At 43.9% G+C, this 15,112-nt stretch overlaps 1 protein-coding gene across 1 annotated transcript in view; it reads left to right on the top strand.

Annotated features, from left to right (window-relative positions):
• Positions 1 to 696: 696 nt before the first annotated feature.
• The window catches only part of LOC126092010 (ATP-binding cassette sub-family G member 4-like), a 486,217-nt gene continuing 471,801 nt past the window's right edge, over positions 697 to 15,112 (top strand). Inside the window, exon 1 of the mRNA XM_049907390.1 lies at positions 697 to 937. The gene's annotated coding sequence lies outside the window, so the exon portion shown is untranslated. The remainder of the gene's footprint in view (positions 938 to 15,112) is intronic.

Genomic DNA, 15,112 nt, shown 5'->3' with positions numbered 1-15,112 from the left:
TTACAAATAAGGTAAAGAAGCATGAATTCTGTTGCTGCTGGACCATGAAGTTGTTTTTGTATGTCAATCCCTAAAACAGGTGGAAATTTAAGTTCAGGAGTACACTATTTGTTACGAAGTGTAAGGAATTCCACAATTAATTGATTGCAGAAATCTCTCAGAACAATGTGTGTTGGTCAACTACCGCCAATAGTTTCACATTTTCCTGTGTCAGAGAGGGAGACACCACCATTATGAGTATGCCTGCAACAGAGCTGGCGTTCGCCGTGCCTAGCTGACGTGACGTCACGAACAAGCGCCGAGGCCTTCCTTTGAGTCGGTGTTGGTCTCTCCCTCTCCCTCTCTCTTCCCTCGAACAGAAACGCCAGAGTTACAATATTTTTTGAAAACGAATCTAAACCACGAACACACGGTGACGCTTCAGACGCCTGGCCCAGCACCTACTCATTGCACGCAACAACGGCCGGAACTACCTTGCGCGAGCGTCGGCCCCTGCCATCGCCGAGTGCGCGTGCACCGGCGCGACCCCACCGTGAGTCACGGCGAGCAGGAACGCGGCGTGTCTGCACCGAAGGCCGAGCCGCCGCCGAAGATCTGCATGGAGCGCGCGGCCGCGGAGTGGGGGGCGGTGGTGGGTGTCTGTTGCGCAGGCGCGCGGGCCCGCCGCACAAAGAACTTGCGCGTCCATGTTGGCAGCTGCCAGGTGAGCCGGCAGTGTGTAACTGGCGGCCGGCTGTCGCGTTTGCCGTGGCGGAGCTGCTGTGGTGCGCGCGTGCTCGCTGTCCGCGCCGGCGGCTGACAGCGCACAGTGGTGACAAGTGAGTCGCGATAGACGAGTGCCGTGAACGCGCCGCGGTGCAGTCGCAGCTCCCGCGTTGCCACTGGGCGAGTGCGCCTCTTCCTGGCTCCCCAGCTGCGGGCCGAGTGGGCCCCTTTGGTGAGTGGCAGACCCTTCAGCTGATGCAGTGCAAAGCGGGCAGCGCGCTGTCAGCACCTGATCGCTCTGCAAGTGAAGCACTCGCCCCGATTGTTTCCGCAGTCTGTTCACCGCAGGCATCCACTCACAGTGCAACAAAAAAAGAAAATGTCCTAACAGGGTTTTCTTCTCCTCACAGTGTATGACAGTTGTGTCGAAAGGATTTATATTGAGTGTACTCTAAGAATTCGCATGGGCTAGTCGAATCTCTAAAGCATATGATGGCGATGTTCGTTTCCACTTACAGCGAAAGTGATGAAGCATCTCTAGGAAGTGAGCTGTTCTTTGTTCGAAATCCTTGACTAATTCATTAGTGATCCAGATACAATGAATAAGAACCTCCGTTGGCTGTTAACATATGCTCCTTACAGATGAAGGAGAAGCACTTATTTGTTCTGTAAAGTGACAGCAGCATATTCGTCGCATTTATGTATTAAATATTAGTAGCAGCAAAAGTCATGAAATAGTGTGCGGGAGCTGATTCTGTAAACCATATAAAGAGGCGATGTTCTTTTTAACTCCCAACGAAAGTTATCACAACAAACGGCTTGAGTTGCTCTTTTATCAACGCAAACGGCCTGAGCTGCTCTTTTTTGTTCAAAACTGTTGACGTATTATAATTGCGTAGGCTTCCGCGGCCAGAGTCAGTCGACATAAAAGTGACCTGTTTATATGTGCACTTACTACAGTACAAAAGTCACGTCAACTGCCGAATTCTGCTTATGTTTTAAGTGACAAGTGAAGCACACACATGCTAGTTGTTTCTGTAAAGTGAAGAGAGTATATTCGCCACAGCTGTCTACTCTATACTCGTGCCAATAGCAACAAAAAATTATTGCAAATGGTTTTCATCACCTGCGAACAGTGCGCACTCTTCACATGGTGTATATCTGCTGAGCGTAGCCACAAATTCTCTCGGTGTTTTACAAATATCTAATGAAGAAAAAAGTACTGTTCGTTTTGACACACAACGAAAGTTATCAGTGGAGACGTCAGTAGGAAGTGGGCGCACCATGAGCTACATTTCGTTGTCCAAAACAGTTGCCGAATCCAATAATCATTTAGATAGACCGATCGCGTATCGCGTACGGAATTCAACACTGATGTGTTAAACAAGACTTTACTCCATTACAAGGCATCCGTCAGCTGATATCAGCTGATATCATCTCCTTGTGATCTAAATGAAGCATAAGCATAAACTGTTTCCGTATAGTGACAAAAATACATTCACTCCAGGAACCTATTCGACACTCGTCGCAATAGAAATCGCCAAAGGGTATATAAAAACGATGTTTATTTTAACTAGCAACGAAAGAGATCAGTGGGAACATCTGTAAGAACTGAGTGCTCAACGGCTGCCTTTCTTCGTTCAAAGTAGTTGACAAATTCATTAATTATTTAGATGCACTGATGCTGTGTGCTATGAAGACCTCAATGCTGAAACATGATACATACACCTACGGCAGTACCAGGCTTCTGTCGGCTGCCAACTTATGCTCGCGATCGTAATTTTTTCTGTAAACTGACGACAGTATGCACGCCGCAAGTAACTATTCACCGCAGATGAAGTCACAAGCTCGCGCCGTGTAAATGAATCTGTAGTATACATTTAATGCCGTGTTAACGTGACAGTGCGCTGTTCCTCACGACTCACTTCATAGTAGTAAATCAAAAAATATCCGGAAGTCGTCACAAGATGAGGTGCTGTTATTTCTCAACATTAATTGGGGAACACGTTACATATCTGGCTATATTTGATCTGTATATTATAAAGATATGAATACTGAAGCATAGTAATGTGCACGATTATAGGACCAATCACTTTAAATGGCTACATTTAAATTATAAGCCAACTCAGTTCTTAAAGCCGGGCACCACAACGTCAGTAAATTCCAGAGACAAAATCATTTCACAAAGGCTGTTCAGCTGATACAGTTATTTTTTTGTTGGTTCTGCACTAGCGTTTGGTTTCGACATTTGAGCTAACGTCAAGGGTTCACAGGTTAAAAAATCCTTACATTAAGTGTACATCAAATATAAAATCATAACCAACTATGTTGTATCGTTTTATGAGTTTCTTTTCTGTGCACACCTAGCGTAATAATTTCTAGTACAAAATAAAGCTAAATAAAAATATTCATTCACATGGAATACTCTTTTGTAGTAACAATGAAGTCTTCATTGCAAGAGCTACTTATATGTTACCCAAACTTTTCGGTCATTTCTCTCATCAGCAGATGAGTTAAATATTAAGAACATCGTGCTATAATAAACTTAATTTACAGCATAACAATTACCATTATCTCCGAAAAGGCCGTCAACATATTTATATCGTGTGCCAGATCGCAAGTTGATTTTATGTACACTGTTTGAGCAAAAGTATCCAGACATATATTCTTCGCATTTATAACCAATTGAACACTGCCGAGGACACTTTCAGCGAAATTTCAGAGTGTCTGCGGAGGAATGGAACCCCATTTTTCCTCGAGAGCCGAGACTAGCGAAGGAAGTGATGTTGAAACTGGAGTGTGGAATGTAGTAGGCGATTTAACTGTTTCCAAAGGTGTTCCACTGGGTTCAGGAGGGATCTCTGGGCAAGCCAGCCCATTTCAGGAATGTTAATGTCGGCAAACCATTGCCTCACAGATGCTGCTTTATGACAATGGTCACCAACAAACTGGAACAATCATCGTCTCCGACGTGTTCCTCAACAGTAAGCAGTTCACAACGCTGTAAATTATGTTCATAGTCTTCCTCATATAGCGTTTTCCTAAGTGCAGTAAGGGGACCACGTGCTGAACACGAAAAACACGCCATACCGTAACTCCACCTTCTCTGAACTTCACTGTTGATGGTACATTTGATAGTAGCTAACGTTCTACAGGCATTCGCCAAACCCAAACCCTTCCATCTGACTGTCTCAGGATATAGCACGGTTCATCACTCCAAGCCACTCGTTTCCAGTCATCCACAATCCAATGACGCTGATCTTTACAACACCTAAAGCAGCGCTTAGCACTGAATACAGATATGTGTGGCTTATGAGGAGCTGTTCGACCATTGACATCACTCATTTTTATTTTCTGAATATAGTCATTCTGCTAATTCGACTCCTGCTAGCACTTTGGAACTCATGAGTGATTTCTTCCAAGTGATTTCTTATTACCATTTTCTGCAATTCTCGACGGTTCCTGTCTGTCAGCCGGCCGGCGTGGCCGTGCGGTTCTAGGCGCTTCAGTCTGGAACCGCGTGACCGCTAGGGTCGAAGGTTCGAATCCTGCCTCGGACATGGATGTGTGTGATGTCCTTAGGTTAGTTAGGTTTAAGTAGTTCTAAGTCTAGGGGACTGATGACCACAGATGTTTAGTCCCATAGTGCTCAGAGCCAGCCTGTCTGTCAGTACATGTGTTTTGTCTGATCCTGATTTATCGATAATTGTTCCTTCACATTTCAACTTCACAGTCACACCAACAGTCAGCTTGGGTTACTTTAGGAGGGTTGCAAGGTCTCCAGTACATTTGTTACTCGGGTGACATCCAATGACTAGCCCACATGCGAAGTCACTGAGCTCTCTTGTCTAACGCAATCTGCTGTTACTGCTATACTATGGACAGCTGTACTCGCCTCTATTTATACAATACTGGCAGGGCCGCCTCTCGTGACATCTAATGGCTTTTTCCGGATTAAGTGGGCGTGTCTGGATACTGTGAACAGATGATGTACATAATAATTTATTTACAACATTCTTACGATTACAGGTATAATATTCGGAGAAAATTAGACTTCTGAAATGGTAAATAAAACACGCATGCTAGTTATTTTGTTGGTGATGATCGTTATGCAGTAAATGGCTGCGTAGTTGACAGACACCTAATCTAAAGGTTTGTCACTTGAAAGTTCTCGGTCCTAGGCATTTTTCTGCCTATTAACACTGCTTCTCTCTTGGGTTACTTTCTTTATCGGTCCTTGGATTTTTTCTAACACTTTTACGTTCTTTTACATGTGGCACTGTCACTGTGGCAATTGTCAAGTTGGAACTTGATCCGGAATCCACTTTAGGGTCCCTTATAACTGTTTGAGTAGGTCAGTTCCAAGATAGGAGGAAGGAAAGAGCATGTAGGACCTGCCTATTAACGCACTGTTGTTTCAAAGTAACCACTGACTTCTTACTAGTGGTGTGTGAAAATAAATGCAGTATTGCAGTGTGGTTAACATTATATGCAAAACTGGGTGCTGTCTCATAACTGACTTGGTGTACTTGTTCACACGTAATGTGGACTGGTAATACAGTCAGTTTACGTGATGATGACAGCTTTACGTTTTTACTCTGGACATTACAAACAGGACACGGTTCTTAATAGGGCGTGTGATCATCACGGACGGCATCGTGGCCTCTGCAACGTTTTCCCGTACTGGCCGAAAGGTTCGTGAATAATTCTTGTGACAGGGCTTTCCAATCCTTCACCAGCACTGCCAACAACTGCTGGACGGCCGTTGGTACGTGTGGCCGTGCTGCTGTACGTCTCCTCAACGCATGCCACGCTTACTCGACCGGATTTAAGGCGGAGGCTACTCCATTCGCTGAATATACTCTCGTGCCAAGAGCTGCTCCACCTGCACTGTTCGATGCGGTCGTGCATTGTCATCCACCCCTAGAATGACGCATTTGGGGAAGGAGTACAGCGCCACAATAACCGATGAATGTACCACGCTAAGGATTTGGAGGTCAGTACGTCCACGAAGCATTAAGACTCCCCACACCATAACGTCTGGACCACCAAAATCACTTTGTTCGTCAATGTTCCTGGGTGCATTACGTGTTCCCAACTCACGCCGTATGGGGATGCGTAATGCATCCGGAGTTCCTTACGAGTTGCCTATAATACAATCATCTGAAGACATATTCTGAGTTTCTTTGCAGTTGTGTACTTCCAAAACCAATATTTCCCTCCATTTTCCATTCATTCATCCTGATCTTGGTTTTGTGATAGATCATTTTTAGACCAACTTCAGTGCAAACCAAAGCAAGTTTTTTAATACGAGAAGTTCTTGTATATCATTTGCAAGTGGAACACTGTCGTCATCAAATCTAAAGTTATTTAATCTCTTTCCCATATTTTGGCTTCTTTTTATTTTCCAATGGAATCTGTAATTATCTACTGGGATGTTCGCCTGTTATCAAATCAGTTAGTGTAAACAATGAGTGGTTAGCCGTATTCACTTGGTTATTTAGTAGTAGTTATCTTTGTGCCTTTATTATATACATTATATTATATTATATGCATCTTTTACTCTAAAAAAAAAACTGTCACAACATGGGCCATAACCGATGTAGTCGGTGACTATATCAATAACTGGAAGCAGTAGACCTCGTTTGTCGAATGCTTTCCACGCCTGTACTAATCGACGTCTGATGTTTCCTGTGCTTTGGCTACCCTGCATAGTCTTTCTTCCTAGGTAGGAGAAGTCTTACACTGCCGTGTCGTACCCCATTCCCGATGGATTCTTATTATGTGCTTTTAAACAACTTAAAAACAATCATCAGAACCATTTTTGCCACCACCAAATATTTTAGGTGCGTGATCTCACAACCATTTGAGATAAGCTTATAGGACAAAGAATTAGTAGCCCCTAGAGGAATATTACGTGTGTCATCTAATACCTGTAATTCCGACCCTGGACTCGATAACCACATGGATTCAGTTATGAAGTCAGTCCACAAAGTTGTACAGGTACCGCATTTCCACCGGCGTTTTATCCACTGTTCCAACATGCCCATAGATTTTCTGTGGGTTTCAAGTTAAGTGATTTTTCTGGCCAATCGAGATGTAATGGGGTAGGCAAGTGTTCAGAAAACCAGTCACATATTATTCCAGCCCTATGAACTTCCCTGATGTCGTCTTTATGTGCCTGTGTGTCTTTCGATGTGAGCGACTCAAAATGTTCTAGATCCTGTCGCAATGTTCTCTCGCAAACAGTTGGGGATATTGACCTTCATTCACTGCCTGCAGCATTTCGTATCTGCTTTGGAAGCGATTTTGACTCACAAGCCATGAAACGCGTCTCCAGTCCCTCTAGTCAGAATCTTTTTCAAACAATAATTCTTACATTGTGTTGCGTGGCCACGTGTGTTACACCACTGCCTGAACACACGTTGAAAGGTCCGCCGCGTAACAAGAACAAATCCAGCAACTTCATACACCGTATGGCCGTGTGTACAGCCAAACGGGATTGCCACTTTTTGACTCGCTGTCACTATATTACTAAGCAACTATTCCAGAACGTAGAACCTGGTATCAGTTGCACGTTGAGTATCTAACGGCTTCCAGGGCCAACAAAATTTTGACCTTCAGTATGTCACCTGATTATCAACAGAATAAAAAAATTAAAATGCTGTCGTAATGTATTCATTAAGTACGTCTACTCTTGTTTACGTACAATGCCCGCTTGAAACGTATGCGAGCTCCGTTGAATATGTGGCTCGATGGCTGTGCCATACGCAAAGGCTTAACGATTCACCTGTGCGTACACACTGTGGTGATTTTTTTTTTCTTCGGAGAGCATATTTATATTCATTGTTTTTTATGTCGGCATTTTTGCCTGATGATATGGTTATACCTCGAAAAAATGTTGCAATGTTAGACGACTGAAGCAAGATACCAACAAAATGTAACGTAGGAGGCTCTGCAATATCTCTTCATAAATTTTAAAACACTGCCACCGGCGAAGAACAGAGAGTATAGCTCTAAAAAGTTTGTGCTGCCGTGATACCAGTTACGTTGAGCAAGCCCAGTATCTAAATGTCGTCCACTCGACAAGACAAACTGTGTCAGCCAAGAAATGAACTGAAGTGAGAACGCAGTGCAGCACGACGTATTGAGCGAATGGCGCGCACGGTTCCGGACTGGCGCCAGTCGCGAAGCATGATTCCGGGACCTGCGCACCCTCTGTCGGCATTTCCGGTGGAATTCGCGCAGATGACTCTTGCACTTTTTCAACAGTTCATGTAAACACTCTGGCCGTAGACGGTCTACTGCATTACTGCGTAAGTGCTATTAGTAGAGCAGTTGGTTTATACGCCATCTATCATCATTTCCATGGTTATTCTGAAATTCACAATGAAGTGCCTGGCAGAGGGTTCATCGAACCGCCTTCAAGCTATTTCTCTACCGTTCCACTTTCGAACAGCGTATGGGAGAAATAAATCTTTCAGAGTGAGCACAGATTTCTTTTATTTTATTGCGATGATTATTTCTCCCTGTGTAGATGGACGGTGATTGAAGTTTTACTAGAAAATCTCCCGCAACAAAAAACGCCTTTGTTTTAATGATTGCCACCTCAATTTTTGTATCACGTCCGTGGCATTCCCTCCCCTATTTCGCGATAATACGAAACTTGCTGCCCTTCTTTGAACTTTTTTGCATCCTCCACTAATACTATCTGATGTCGATCAAACACCGCGCAGCAATACTGCAGAAAATGAGGGACAAACGTAGTGTAGGCAGTCGCTTTGGTCGACCTGTTGCATTTTCTAAGTGCTCTGCCAATAAATCGCAGTCTTTGGTTCGCCCTCCCCACAACATTATCTATGTCATCGTTCCAGTTTAAATTATTCTTTATTGTTATCATAAGTATTTAGTTAAAGTCATAGCCTTTAGATTTGTGCAATTTATCGCGTAAAGCTGTGGAAAAGAACACTCCGTGATGTTCAGAAGTACTGTGAATTGTTTATATTCGTTTTCATATGGACTTTTGCTTCTCACTTTTGGGCGGTATCGTGTAATGATGTTAGACTTCATCGCTCTCGTGGGTGATCTGAAGGCTGTACAGTGTCGGGGCAGGATCTTTCACCTATTGTCCAGCCCTTACGATGGAGCAAACGTTACTGAATGTTACTCAACAATAGATTTTTATTTAACAGTTCTCAATATATACAGGGTCTCGGGTAGCCGAGTGCGTGCTAAAGCGCCGCTTCTAAGAGGGAAGATGGTCCGGCCTCAGATCGAGTCCACGCTGTGCCGTCAAGCCTGGTTGTGGCTTTTAGGCGGTTTGCCACATTCACTAGGTGAATACCGGGATAGTACCCAAGTTTGCCCCAGTTACGCGATTTGCTCAGTTTCACATGACTTACACTACACGCAAACGCATATTCCGTCCCGAGGATTAATGAGGTGACGGTAAGAGAAGCATCCGACAACCCTGAAGTTAACCATGCTACATCCATTATTGAACTTCGGTCCTACACCGATACGGGACACAGACACAAGAAAAAGAAGAGTATGTGCAAGTTATCCCTTTTATCTTGACCAGCCGAAATGACATTTAGCCCAGAAGCAAAATAGAAAATGTATCAAACAAGTGTCGTTTAGCTACCAGGGGTAAATTAACCAGCATTACTGCCTTTCTTATAACTTTGTTCGCTACGCCATTATTTACAGCTGTATGGCTTTTTTTAATAACACCGCATATTTTTGGACAGTAAACTTCCTGTCCTCAAGACCTGTTCAAAACCGAATCACAGTGCAGCATTCAGAGATACATATAGTTATTAAAAACGCAAACAAAATTGATTTTGGCTCTTCTGAACTAGTACACAGAGTATATTGTGTACAACAAAGACAGTCCTCGATTGAAAACTGCATCGTAATTACTTTTGTTGAGGTTGAAGGCAGGCCTGATGATACTCAAGCAGAGGAACTCTACAGAGAGCTGTTTACAGACAAGGACCAACCTTTCAGACGGATATTTTCTTGTTTTCTTGTGACTCTTCAGGAAACGGGAAGTGTAGACCCGAAGTTACACTGTCCATGGATGATAGCATTTCTACCTTCCCTTCCTCGGTGTAACTGTACTCACACAAAACTTCAGCTGCAGACGGTTGACTGAGTGTCTGCTATTCATTATATTTGTGTTTCCATTTGTTTACCGTCAACTACAATTAGCGGATGAGACACGTTACCCCGAGAATCTGCACTGCATGCTTATACAGGACGTCAAAGTCAGTTTTGTGTCACATTTATAATAACACCATGTTTAGGAGAATAGTACATGAATTGTCACGTGTCCGCCTGCACACTCTTCCACGACGGTCATTAGAGAAACCCTTCATTCGTCTATGGACAGAACCACACGGCAATGATCCAAGTTCCATTCCATGTATTGTCTTTCCTACCTTCTTTGCGCACGGTCCTACAGGGGTTTGTACCGTTCTCCGCAGTTGACGCCTCGAGGCCAAATGGATCGCGTGGATGCGGCTGCGTGCTGTCTGGGTCAATACGGTCCTTCCAGTTAAAAAACGGAAGCGTGCACTAAATTGGCGTTGTCCTTGGGGGAGCTGGTGTTTTTGACCACAAGCAACTACTGCAAGATGCATATTCAGTGTTTTGTGTTTCAGGACAGTGGTCGAATATTCCAACGATGTCACTAAATTCATCGAGCAATTCCCATGCTGACGGCGCTTTGTGCCGTAATGTGACAATGTGCGCACGGTATAAGCCTAAAACTCCCATCCGAGCCATCTTGACAGACTGAATCAAGAGTACAAGCAAGCCGCATCGTCCTCTTCAGGATTGCAAACAAACTGTGCCCTACCAAACTGCAAAACAGGCATGAGACTGTATCTTGGACCTTCCTGAGTGTTGAGAAAGAGGTTTTCAATCAAATAAATGATTATGAAAGTATTGAGTGTTGTGTAAACCTTTTTTGAGCATATATAGATGTGTCTAGGATGCTGACTAGCAGCATAAATCCTCACGTTTTGTATTTCGTGTTAGACAGTTAAAGTATTGCTTTGTTTGTATGTATTATTTGTTAGTAGTGACATATCTGAGCAAACGATGGCAACTCTGTCTTTGTGTCTCCATTGTTTACAACACTTGATTTTACAAACTGCGCGTACATTATGAGCCAAAAAAAAAAAAAAAGACTCACTGTTAAAGTATTATTAGAAAACGACGGACATCAGTAAATGTAAAGTACGTGCACAGCCAAATAAATGATTACAGTTTTAGAAAAACTGGATGATTTGTTCAAGAGAGGGAGCCTCATAAAATGAGCAAGTCAGTAAACCGTTGGTCGACCTCTGGCCCTTATAAAGCAAGTGTTTAGCTTGGCATTGATTAACAGAGTTGGATGGCCTCCTGAGGGATATCGTGCCACATTCTGTCCCACTGGTACGCTACATCGCCAAAATCTCGAAACGGTTGAAGGGCCCTGCCGTAATCCTCCACTCGTTCTCAACTGGGGACAGATCCGGGGACGTTGCTGATCAAGATAGGAATCGGCAAACTCAAGCATTAAAAACTATCGCCGTGACCGGCAGGGTATTATTTTGCTGAAATGCAAACAGTACGGCTTGCCACCAAGGCCAAAAGGGGGAGTAGAATATCGTCGACGTACTGCTGTAACGGTGCCACGGATGACAACCAAAGAGATCCTGTTATGGATATAGAAAAAAAAAGCAGCCCATACCGTCACTTGTGGTTGTCGGATCCTACGGCGGGAGACTATGAGGTTGGCATTCCACCGCCGTTCGTGGCGTTTCCAGACACGTCTTCGTTAGCCATCTGGGCTCAGACACGACAAGTAAACAACAATCCACCAGCGACCATGCTTGGCGGTAGCAGTCAGCGCGGGCCAGGGCATTGCTTCGCTGCTCGAGTACTGGTTATTCTTGGAGTATGACTGTCCTTGTTAACACATATTGATAAAACAAATGTCGTACTGGACAAACCTGGGACTGTTCTATCCAATGGGCACGAAAAATTCCACTTTAAAATCACTTTGTTTGCAATGCTAAACAAGCAGATGCTTCCTGTGGAGCCGGCCGCTGTGACCGGGCGGTTCTAGGCGCTTCAGTCTGGAACCGCGCTGCTGCTGCTACGGTCGCAGGTTTGAATCCTGCCTCGAGCATGAATGTGTGTGATGTCCTCGTATTAGTTAGGTTTAAGTAGTTCTACGTTCTAGGGGACTGATGACCTCAGATGTTAAGTCCCATAGTGCTCAGAGCCATTTGAACCATTGCTTCCTGTGGAAACTAGGCGTCGCGTGAAAGACGTTATGAGTACTATTTGTCTGGACTGACTCCAGCTTGACAACGCAAATGGTTCTGAACACTATGCGACTTAACTTCTGAGGTCATCAATCGCCTAGAACTTAGAACTAATTAAACCTAACTAACCTAAGGACATCACACACATCCATGCCAGAGGCAGGATTCGAACCTGCGACTGTAGCGGTCGCTCGGTTCCAGACTTAGAACCGCACGGCCATTGTAATTATATATTTGTTTACAAAACATCTATATTTTATGGTAACACAAATTTTAATTATCATTCTCCATTTGCGTCGATCTACCCATAAAATTTCTGCAACACTTTTACTTCCAATTAATGTCGGGATACCTTCTATTCTCGTGGTCCGTGGTCTCCGTCTCTTATTCATTCTCCGTGATTCTCATTCCATGATTCGTCATGGCAATCACTCATTTGACATTCTTTTCGTATATCCGCACCAAATGATTTCTTTTTCTTACACAAAACAGGTTATCGAATTTGTGATTCCGTTTCTTCCTGATGAAATCATTTCGCCTTCTTTTCCTTCCGGATAACCCTGCAGGCCGTCTCCAGAAACCCATCTCAGTTGTTATCATTAATTAGGATTTAACTGTCCATACCTCTAACCCCTATGTCATAATGCATGTAGTAATTGTTTTGAATTTATTTTCGTTTCCTTGTCTAGTGTGTCGGCCTGATACAACACCGTTTAATGTTTCAATAGTGAATTTTTGAGCAATTATTCTAGAATTAACTTCCTTATTCTCTTTACCATCTTCTTTGATTTTTTGTCCTAGGTATTTGCACCCTTCAGCGTGTATAATCGTTCCCAACTCTTTTTCGGGAGTCAGATCTTCATTTCTTCCTCCTGTTTCCATGTATTTTGTTTCATTTATTTTAAATGAAGGCTCCATTTTTATCCTAGTCTATTAATTTTCTGACTATATATTCACTGTCTTGGTTGGTTGGTTGTTTGGGAGAAGAGACCAAACAGCGAGGTTATCGGTCTCATAGGATTAGGGAAGGATGGGGAAGGAAGTCGGCCGTGTCCTTTGAAAGGAACCATCCCGGCATTTGCCTGTAGCGATTTATTGAAATCACGGGAAACCTAAATCAGGATGGCCGAACGTGGGATTGAACCATCGTCCTTCTGAATGCAAGTCCAGGGTGCTAACCACTACGCCACCTCGCTCGGTATATTCACTGTCTTCTTCGTCTTATGCCAAAATTAGCTGCTCATCAGAAAGCTGCTGTGAATATACAGGGTGACTCAGCTTCCCCTACTGACAGGTTTTATGCTACCCACAACGCCTTCAAAAACCACACACGAGGTTTTCGTACTCTCTCAGTCGCTATGTGCAAACTTTAGCTGCACGGACATTTTCGGAGGAAATTTAATGTAGTGAAACTTTGTGCTGGGACACATTTTCGCTAGAGGCAACAGTTTGCGAGTAATTCAAGAAAAATGTGTTCGAAGTTCAGTTTTGTACGTTTACCTCGAATAATTCGAAAACTGTGGCCTCTACCGAAAACGTATCCCAGTACAAAATTTAACTAAATTAAATTTTGTGCAAAAAGGTCTTGTTCATTTTTCTCATGGACTAATAGTTTTCACATAGAGAGCGAGAGGATACGAAAATCTTGAGTGCAGTATTGAAGGTGCTGCAGGATGTTTAAAACCCATGGGTAGCGGCAGCTGAATCACCCCATATGGTACTATCATTTACTGGAAATCCCATGTGCTTACATTTTCCTTCCAATTTTCCAACGCTTTCGCTGCGTATATTTTATAAATTGTCGGTGACAGACTATTTCCATGACGTAACTTTCAATCCAGGCTAGAGAAATTATCGCTGTTTGTTGTCCAGTGCTGCACATACCTAGTAACGTGTATGACTCGGTAAGGTACAGATGCAACACAATGAAAACCTGCGAAAAATTAGATAGAGCGTTCCTTGTTGCGGCCTCAGAACACAACGCGACGCATTTTTTTGCTAAGCTAGCCGCCTCCATAAACACGAGACGCATCACAGGTTGCGTAGCGCTGACGTCGGTAGAGTTGTTCGTGCTGGTTGCGCCTCCACCACTGTGTCATCAAACAGAGCCTTGTTTATCAGCTGCCGAGGCAACCGGGCTCCCGCATGACACAGTCTAGACATGAACAAACGAGTGTCGCTGGTGGTGGAAGTGGGCAAGCAGCCGGCGCAAGTCACAGCTTGCAAACACGCGGCGTACATTGTTAATGTGCGTTTGTTATCTGCGACTCCCTCTTTTTCCTAAGCAGACAATCGTACGTCACCGGCTATCCTATTCAGGCGAATGTTCTCCACAACTACAAACAGTTGTCATTTGTTGGCACTGCCTCATAGTCACAACAGTTTTCTGTAACGGAGAAGGTAACGAAAATATTTATAGGTAGAGTCAGCAAAATTGTTTCAAATGCCTCCAAGCAGTATGGCGCTTAACATCTGAGGACATCAGTCCCATTGACTTAGAGCTACTTAAACCTAGCTAACCTAAGGACATCACACACATCCATGCCCGAGCCGGCCGCAGTGGCCGAGCGGTTAAAGGCGCTACAGTCTGGAACCGCACGACCGCTACGGTCGCAGTTTCGAATCCTGCCTCGGGCATGGATGTGTGTGTGATGTCCTTAGGTTAGTTAGGTTTAAGTAGTTCTAAGTTCTAGGGGACTTATGACCACAGCAGTTGAGTCCCATAGTGCTCAGAGCCATTTGAACTATTTTTTTCCATGCCTGAGGCAGGATTCGAATCTGCGACTGTAGCAGCGCCGCGGTTCCGGACTGAAGCGCCCAGAACCGTTCGGCCACAACGGCCTGCTAGAATCAGCAGCTCTCTCAGAATCTACACAGACCATAATCTTGTCTACAGCTAAATATCGTCCCTGAATGGCTGTAAGAAAATCGTAAACGGCTTAGAAATTTGTTTTGTTGTGATTCATCTTTATGGATGGTACCTTAGGGATGTTCAGCTGTATTTGATTAATGTATCTTTACTGGATAACGCATTCTGCTGTTTCATTGACGGTATTTAATTCACATGATTGCTTTGGGAATCATCT

Source organism: Schistocerca cancellata, chromosome 7 (genome assembly GCF_023864275.1).
Source record: "Schistocerca cancellata isolate TAMUIC-IGC-003103 chromosome 7, iqSchCanc2.1, whole genome shotgun sequence".
NCBI classification, from domain to species: Eukaryota; Metazoa; Arthropoda; class Insecta; order Orthoptera; family Acrididae; genus Schistocerca; species Schistocerca cancellata.
The sequence above is the reverse complement of the archived record's forward strand: the minus strand, read 5'-3'. Positions and strand labels throughout refer to the sequence as shown.